Here is an 8,960-nt window from a genome sequence, read left to right as displayed (position 1 = left end):
ATTGGTTGGTCAGGATTATGATCAAAGAACATATTTCAAATCAGCAGCAAAATCTAACAACACTGGTATCATAAATTGTGCTTTTTGTTTTTTTTTTACCTCAGATTACACTAAAAAATGCTATTTTCCTGGCTTGTGCTATAGCTTATGCACATGTGCGTTCTCAAGTTGATTGACAGGCCATGTCTGTATCTAAATGATTTGCTCTTTTACCTGTAAGGTGGGACTTCCTTTCTACATCCAATGACCGTTGGCTGCCATTGGGCGTTCCAATTTCTCCCATTCATTTTAATAGAAGTGTCCCGTCTCTGCTAAATAGTCTCTGGCTATAATCATCAATTAAACAAAAGAATATCACAAAGTTATAATACAGAAATATTCTTAGCTATACTATTATTAAAGTGATATGAGTTAATAACATACCTGTAAAAATGTTAGCTGCAAAGCCATGAGTTTGAAATTTTCTCCTCAGTCCAGTCATCTCTGTTGACGGAATCCGATAAAAGCGAAGCACTTGGTTTTTGCCACAGCGATTTTGACAGCCAACAGCGTAGCATGACATTTCATTTAGCTTAAAGGTGCAATATGTAACAATTTTCATGTAATATTCGCCTTTTTTTTGCCAATGTGTGAACGGCTTGTAACGCAACTTAAAAAATTAGCCCTTCCCAGACTTCCTAGGTTGCCTATTAAAGCCTGTAGACTGATTTTCATGCAAAGGGAGTGGGTCGCTTTTGCCGGGAAAATCCAAAGGATGTGACGTTTATGCGCGCTCCCGAGAGTCTTTGACTCAGTGCTTCTCTTCCGCTATTCAACAGTGACAACAAACTGCAACACTAGATAACGTTATCTTAGAGATTGAATCCAGCAAACGTCCGGCTCCCAGCACAACACCTACTCCTTACACAAACTCAGAGTAAGCCAAAAAAAAAAACATTTATCTACTGAATCCCTAAGCGGGAACGTGATCGTGGTCGAACAAAAACTAGAGTGAACATCGGCAGGGCATTTGATTCCTGGAGGGACCTTCGTTCGGTTTTGGGGATCAAAACCGACCCTGAAATGGTGTTCTTCTTATTGGACAGATAAGCTTACATAACTACAAAGCATGTGAAATATAGTGCCATTAGGATTGATCTGTGTAATTTTAGCTAACTTGATCTTGCCTGCTAACGCTGACGAATTGCAAGCTACCTTGCTTCATAACATTCAAATAATTTCAACAATCTTCTCTTTATATTAAAGGTCAGTTATACAGGATCAATTTAAGCAAATACGCTGGTTTCTTATTCGTAGTACAACATATGACATAACAAAAAACATACAATAGTGCAACATAACTGTAAACTGTCTGGTATAGTTCGGTAGTATGTAGCTGTATTTGTGTATCAGTATGCTATGTTAGCTGATAAGTAGTTTTAGTTTAGTCTCAAAGTTTGTAGTAAAATAGTCATAACTGTGTAATTTTAATTATGCTACCTCATCTGTTAGCATGATGTCGGTGAATCATGTTCAGTCTCTTTGTACGTTATGTCATTGTTTTGGCTGATGCTCGCTCGCGTCCCTATGGAGTGTGTGCATGAGCAACAGGTAGCTGGCTGCAGATCACTTAATGGCCACATGTGTCATTAATAACAAGGGTTTCTGAATCTTACATACTGCACCTTTAACCAGACAATTTAAAGGTAACAGCTAACTATTTGAGGACTGTTGGGTCAGCTAACTACAGGATTGTTTTACTGTTTGCACTGGTCTTTTTGCCACCACTTCCATCTGTGACATAGGCGGTGACGTTGCCAAAGTATGCTAAGTTCTGAATAGCATACTCTTACTGTTTCTCCCGTATTTATGTACTGCAGAAATAGTAAGGAATATGGTAGTATGCGATTTCAACTATACAGGTTAAGTTTGAATTAGCATACTACTCTTACTGTTTCTCCCTTATATTTATAATGCAGAAATAGTAAGTAGTATGGTAGCCCGCCAAGTTCGAAATAGCATACTATTACTATTTCTCATGTATTTACACTGGCGGCCAGAAGTTTTAAATAATGTACAGATTTTGCTCTTATGGAAAGAAATTGGTACTTTTATTCACCAAAGTGGCATTCAACTGATCACAATGTATAGTCAGGACATTAATAACGTGAACAATGACTATTACAATTTGAAAAAAAAAATCAGAACTTCTTAAACTACTTCAAAGAGTTCTCATTCAAAAATCCTTGAAAAATGACAGCTTTGCAGATCCTTGGCATTCTAGCTGTCAGTTTGTCCAGATACTCAGGTGACATTTCACCCCATTCTTCCTGTAGCACTTGCCATAGATGTGACTGTCTTGTCGGGCACTTCTCACGCACCTTACAGTCTAGCTGATCCCACAAAAGCTCAATGATCAAGATCCACAACACTCTTTTCCAATTATCTGTTGTCCAATGTCTGTGTTTCTTTGCCCACTCTAACATTTTCTTTTGTTTTTCTGTTTCAAAAGTGGCTTTTTCTTTGCAATTCTTTCCATAAGGCCTGCACCCCTGAGTCTTCTCTTCACTGTTGTACATGAAACTGGTGTTGAGCGGGTAGAATTCAATGAAGCTGTCAGCTGAGGACATGTGAGGTGTCTATTTCTCAAACTGGAGACTCTGATGTACTTATCCTCTTGTTTAGTTGTACATTTGGCCTTCCACATCTCTTTCTGTCCTTGTTAGAGCCAGTTGTCCTTTGTCTTTGAAGACTGTAGTGTACACCTTTGTATGAAATCTTCAGTTTTTTTTGGCAATTTCAAGCATTGTATAGTCTTCATTCCTCAAAACAATGATTGACTGATGAGTTTCCAGAGAAAGCTGTTTCGTTTTTTGACATTTTTGACCTAATATTGACTTTAAGACATGCCAGTCTATCGCATACTCTGGCAACTCAAAAACAAACACAAAGACAATGTTAAGCTTCATTTAACAAACCAAATAGCTTTCAACTGTGTTTGATATAATGGCAAGTGATTTTCTAGTACCACATTAGCAATTTAGCATGATTATTCAAGGATAAGTGGTGGTGGCGTAGTGGACTAAAGCACATAACTGGTAATCAGAAGGTTGCTGGTTCAATCACCACAGCCACCACCACTGTGTCCTTGAGCAAGGCACTTAACTCCAGGTTGCTCCGGGGGTATTGTCCCTGTAATAAGTACACTGTAAGTTGCTTTGGATAAAGGCATCTGCCAAATGCATAAAAGTAAATGTAAAATGGATAAGGTGTTGGAATGGCTGCTGGAAATGAGGCCTGTCTAGATTTGATCAAAAATGACTTTTTTCAAATAGTGATGGTGCTGTTTTTTACATCAGTAATATCCTGACTGTACTTTGTGATCAGTTGAATGCCAAGGTAAAGTACCAATTTCCTTTTGAAACAGCAAAATCTGTACATTATTCCAAACTTTTGACCACCAGTGTATATACTGCAGAATAGTAAGGAGTATGCTGTATGCTATTCCAACTATACCAGTTAGGTTAGGCTGGGTTAGGTTAGGTTAGAATTAGCATACTACACTAACTATTTCTCCCTGATCTTTATACTGCAGAAATAGTAAGTAGTAATACCTCTGGTATTACCTTTTTCCTGGAGGTTCGACAAGCCACAAAGTGTGTGTGTATGTGTGTGAATCTATTACCTCAGAATTATTTTCAATTATCTGTCAGCATTGTCACAGGGAAATTAAAATAACCAAATTTCCCCACCAAGCGCCGCTTTAATCTACTCCTCTTTCCCCGTCTGCTTGATGAACACCTATCTAGAGAGCAGCAATTTAAGTTATACTCTTCTTTTTTCTCGCTTATTATATGAAGAAACCTATTTTGCGAGTCTAAGTCAAGAGAAGTGGTAAAAATTGGCGGGCCATGCTTCTGAAGCGCGTGACACAAATTCATTTAATTTATGGTTTCGCGTAACTAGTTTGAGACACACTTGTACAGACGTGCTCTTATTACAAGAATAATCGCTTAGTGGTGTGACGAAGTCTTCTATGCCTGTGGAAAAATAGCTTATTTTACACAGAGAACTCAACGCGAGTGTGTTTGTGTGTTTTAAGGAGGGTTGGGGTGGGTTGACTGTGCTGTCTGTATTCGTCTTATCATATTTAGAGAAACGCTAACCGGCTTTGACAGGGTCGCATATTTGAAATAAATAAATAAATAAAACACTATGGAAAATTTATTCAGCATCATTTTGACAATTCTCTGTCAAAATCAACTTTGACAGCACGTTGCTGGCGTCCTATTTTTATTTATTTATTTATTTATTATTATTATTATTATTATTTCTTGCCTTAGGTCATAAAAGCATCTCAGTAAAAATACTAGAATCCTCAGAATACAACATTAGTTCCCGTTTTTATTGAAAGAGCATATGAATGCTCTTCTCTGGCCCCCCTGGTATTTTTCATTTGATGTAACTTTCTAATTACAAGCGTAATGCAGATGGAATGATGAGCAGGTACAATACGTGTGCCAATGAGAGGAAAGCGGCCCTCCATGCAGCAAATTATCCTCCCAGCACGGAAGCATCTGTGCTCAGCCGAGACGCGAGGAAAACAAGGTTTACCTCTCTACTCCTGCTCCCCCTAAAAACAGCCCGGCAATCAATAGAAAGTTCATTTCAGACAGGCGCTCTGTTAATCTGTTTGGCTGCACACGTTCCTGTCCGTAATGACCTTTCCAGCACAACAGGGTGACCTAATCTTCATTCAAATGAATCTCTGCGCAACGCGTCACAAACACACACACACACAAACAAACACAGGAGACTGGTTTAGGAGCAAGGAGTACAAGGCCTTTTTGTGTATATTTAATATATACTCAAACTAGATTTAAAAAAAAAAGAAAATCTCCCAAAGATGAAAATTGTCATCATTAACTCACCCTCATGTTGTTCCAATCCCATATGACTTTCTAATGCGGAACACAAAAGCAGAATTTCACGGTCCATCTTTTCAATACAATGACAGTTGATACCGACATAAAATGGCAGTTGACAGTATCATAAAAGTAGTCCATGCAACTCATGCATCATATTCCAAGTCCTCTGAAGGCATACGATGAAAGTGAATGGGACCAGTCCATAAATGCTTACATACGTATCAAATTATAACCATTAGATGTAAACGTTATATGTGTTAACATGATTTTACTGTGATAAAATCACATACTAATGCTTTCTGTGTAAAGTTATTTCAAGTATGAGGATTACAGGGTTTAGTTGTCATGGTAACAGAGATGCAAGTATAAAACTTTACACAGATAGGTTAGTAAGTGATTTTAAAATGTTTACGTCTAGTGGCTATACATTTGAAACTGTGTAGTTTAGCATTAATGGACTGTCCCCATTCACTTCCATTGTATTTGCTTACTGTAACCAGGAGTCATTGAAATAGTTTTCTGTGGAAATCAGCGTTATGCCACAAATGCTGTTAATTGAACTTTAAATGGATAGTTCACCCAAAAATGAAAATTATCTCATCATTTACTCACCCTCATGCCATCCCAGATGTGTATGACTCTCTTTCTTCTGCAGAACACAAGTGAAGATTTTTAGAATATTTCAGCTCTGCAGTTCCACACAATGGAAGTGAATAGTGACCAAAACTTTGAAGCTTCAAAAAGCACATAAAGGCAGCATAAAATTAATCCATATGTCTCCAGTGTTTTAATCCATGTCTTCTGAAGCTAACCGGTCAGTTTATGATGAGAACAGATCAAAATATAACTTTTTTACAATAAATCTTTACAGCAGTCTCCTTGGACATCATGATATCAAGCTCAATAAAACATGTAAAGAGTAGACAAATTGCTGTCACAGTTGTTGGTTTCAAAATACCCAAAATTGTCAATTTTGTGTATGTGTGTGTGTGTGTGTGAATTTTATCCTCAAAACTAAAATGGTAATACATTATATTAAGAAGGTAGAGTTTAACCAAAAGGTTAAACTGTGGTCTCATGACTAGGGTATTTTACATACACAAGTCATACTGTGAAATAACCATTTCTTGCTGTTTTACTTGTACTAATTTTAATATGATTTCTGTCATAAAAGCAATGTTTTATTTAAAAAAAAAAATTATATTTAGCTTTGATCTTTGCAGTTTCATAATTGTTTTACTGTTTGGATTTAAGTCATTAAATATGATTTGTACTCTGAAGATGCCTTTAAAATTGTAGTTCGTAGTTCATACTTCAAAATATGTATTATTCTCAAATCAGTGTCAATATACAGAAAGTCCCACATTGTGACAACTTACCCCACTTTGGTCACAAAAAAAATGCAAACAGGTTGTGTTAACCCTTAAATCCTTTAGAGACCTGGAACCTCATTCCACCCCCTGTACCTCATCCATTTTTTGGAATTGTGCCCACACCTCTTTAGGATTCCTCAATCAATCTCTTATAAATAGTGTAACAAAAAAACGGCAAAATTGCAACAACAACAAAAAAAACCAAACATTATATATACAGTACTGTGCAAACGTTTTAGGCACTTAAGATGTTTCACAAAAAACATTTGTCATAAGATGATTATTTATATCTTCAGCTTTACTGTGTCAATAGGAAAAATACATTTTAGACTCCCAAACATTACTTTTGTAAATAAAAAAAGATTAGAACAGAAGAACAGGGCGCTCTGCAAGAGATGGCATTGCCCCCACAGAGACCCCCACTGAACACTGAGTCAGTCTGGGATTACATGAAGAGACAGAAGCAATTGAGACAGCCTAAATAGATTGAAGAACTGTGGCGAATTCTCCAAGAAGCTTGGAACATCCTATCTGCCAACAACCAAGAAAAACTGTGTCCAGATGTATCATAGGAAAATTGAGTGCTGTTTTAAAGGCAAAGGTGGCCACACCAAATATTGATTTAGCTTGTTGAAAAAGTAACAGTCAGTATCTGGTGTGGCGACCAGCTGCATTAAGTACTGCAATGCATCTCCTCCTCATGGACTGCACCAGATTTGCCAGTTATCGCTGTGAAATGTTACCCCACTCTTCCACCAAGGCACTTGCAAGTTCCCAGACATTTCTGGGGGGAATGGCTCTAGCCCTCACCCTCCGAGCCAACAGGTCCCAGACGTGCTCAATGGGATTGAGATCCGGGCTCTTCGCTGGCCATGGTAGAACACTGACATTCCTGTCTTGCAGGAAATCATGCACAGAACGAGCAGTATGGCTGGTGGCATTGTCATGCTGGAGGGTCATGTCAGGATGAGCCTGCAGGAAGGGTACCACATGAGGGAGGAGGATGTCTTCCCTGTAACGCACAGCATTGAGATTGCCTGCAATGACAACAAGCTCAGTCCGATGATGCTGTGACACACCGCCCCAGACCATGACGGACCCTCCACCTCCAAATCGATCCCGCTCCAGAGTACAGGCCTCGGTGTAGTGCTCATTCCTTCGATGATAAACGCTAATCCGACCATCACTCCGTGGTGAGACAAAACCGTGACTCGTCAGTGAAGAGCACTTTTTGCCAGTCCTGTCTGTTCCAGCGAAGGTGGGTTTGTGCCCATAGGTGACGTTGTTGCTGGTGATGTCTGGTAAGGACCTGCCTTACAACAGGCCTACAAGTCCTCAGTCCAGCCTCTCTCAGCCTATTGCAGACAGTCTGAACACTGATGGAGGGATTGTGCATTCCTGGTGTAACTCGGGCAGTTGTTGTTGCCATCCTGTACCTGTCCTGCAGGTGTGATATTTGGATGTACCGATCCTGTGCAGGTGTTGTTACACGTGGTCTGCCACTGCGAGGATGATAAGCTGTCCCTCCTGTCTCCCTGTAGCGCTGTCTTAGGCGTCTCACAGTACGGACATTGCAATTTATTGCCCTGGCCACATCTGCACTCCTCATGCCTTCATGCAGCATGCCAAAGGCACGTTCACGCAGATGAGCAGGGATCCTGGGCATCTTTCTCTTGGTGTTTTTCAGAGTCAGTAGAAAGGTCTCTTTAGTGTCCTAAGTTTTTATAACCGTGACCTAAATTGCCTACCGTCTGTAAGCTGTTAGTGTCTTAATGACCGCTCCACAGGTGCATGTTCATTAATTGTTTATGGTTCATTGAACAAGCATGGAAAACATTGTTTAAACCCTTTACAATAAAGATCTGTAAAAGTTATTTGGATTTTTACAAAATTATCTTTAAAATACAGTCTTGAAAAAGGGACGTTTCTTTTTGCTCAATCTCTTTAATTGATGAAAAATACAACATAAAAATATATTTTATTGTTTTCTAATTGTCTTGAAAATATTTTGAAAATTTGACACTATCTGGGCATTTTGTACATCAATTTTTGATAGATATAAGTGCCGGGTCTATAAAGACCCAAATATGTCGGACTTCTAGGTAACATGTCGATACAGAAGCAGACTCAAAAATAACCCTACTATGAGGAATATTAACTAAAAAATGATTTAAGTAAAATGTGACAACTTGCCCTCTAATCAACAGAATGGTCCATTTTTACTCATTGATGAACTGCATAATTTAAATGTTTTATAGCCTAAAGAATGTACAAGTCAAATGTCAATTTTATTTATTTATTTATTTATTTTTTTTTAAATACAATCAAACGTGACAGATTTCAACTGTAAATGCCTGTACCTCACACATACAGGTAATAAGATTCTGAAGCTCAACCAATTCAAAAAGTGTAATTCCCTGTAGCGCCACTAGGTGGCGTCAAAGGCAGTCTAAAAGATTGCAGTATTTATATATAACTTATAGTACATATAGTAGGTGAAAAACCAAGCAGCATATATATATTCTGCCACAAGGGTCATCCACAGTCACAGAAAGTAATTACAACTACCTGTCATTTTAATCTATTGGTAGTAGTTTTAATCTAACCTAATTTTAAAGTCATAAATTCAGTTTTATATTACACGTACCCCTGGTTGGGGACCACTGGTGTATTGGCACCC

Source organism: Myxocyprinus asiaticus, chromosome 9 (genome assembly GCF_019703515.2).
Source record: "Myxocyprinus asiaticus isolate MX2 ecotype Aquarium Trade chromosome 9, UBuf_Myxa_2, whole genome shotgun sequence".
Taxonomy (NCBI): domain Eukaryota; kingdom Metazoa; phylum Chordata; class Actinopteri; order Cypriniformes; family Catostomidae; genus Myxocyprinus; species Myxocyprinus asiaticus.
The sequence above is the reverse complement of the archived record's forward strand: the minus strand, read 5'-3'. Positions refer to the sequence as shown.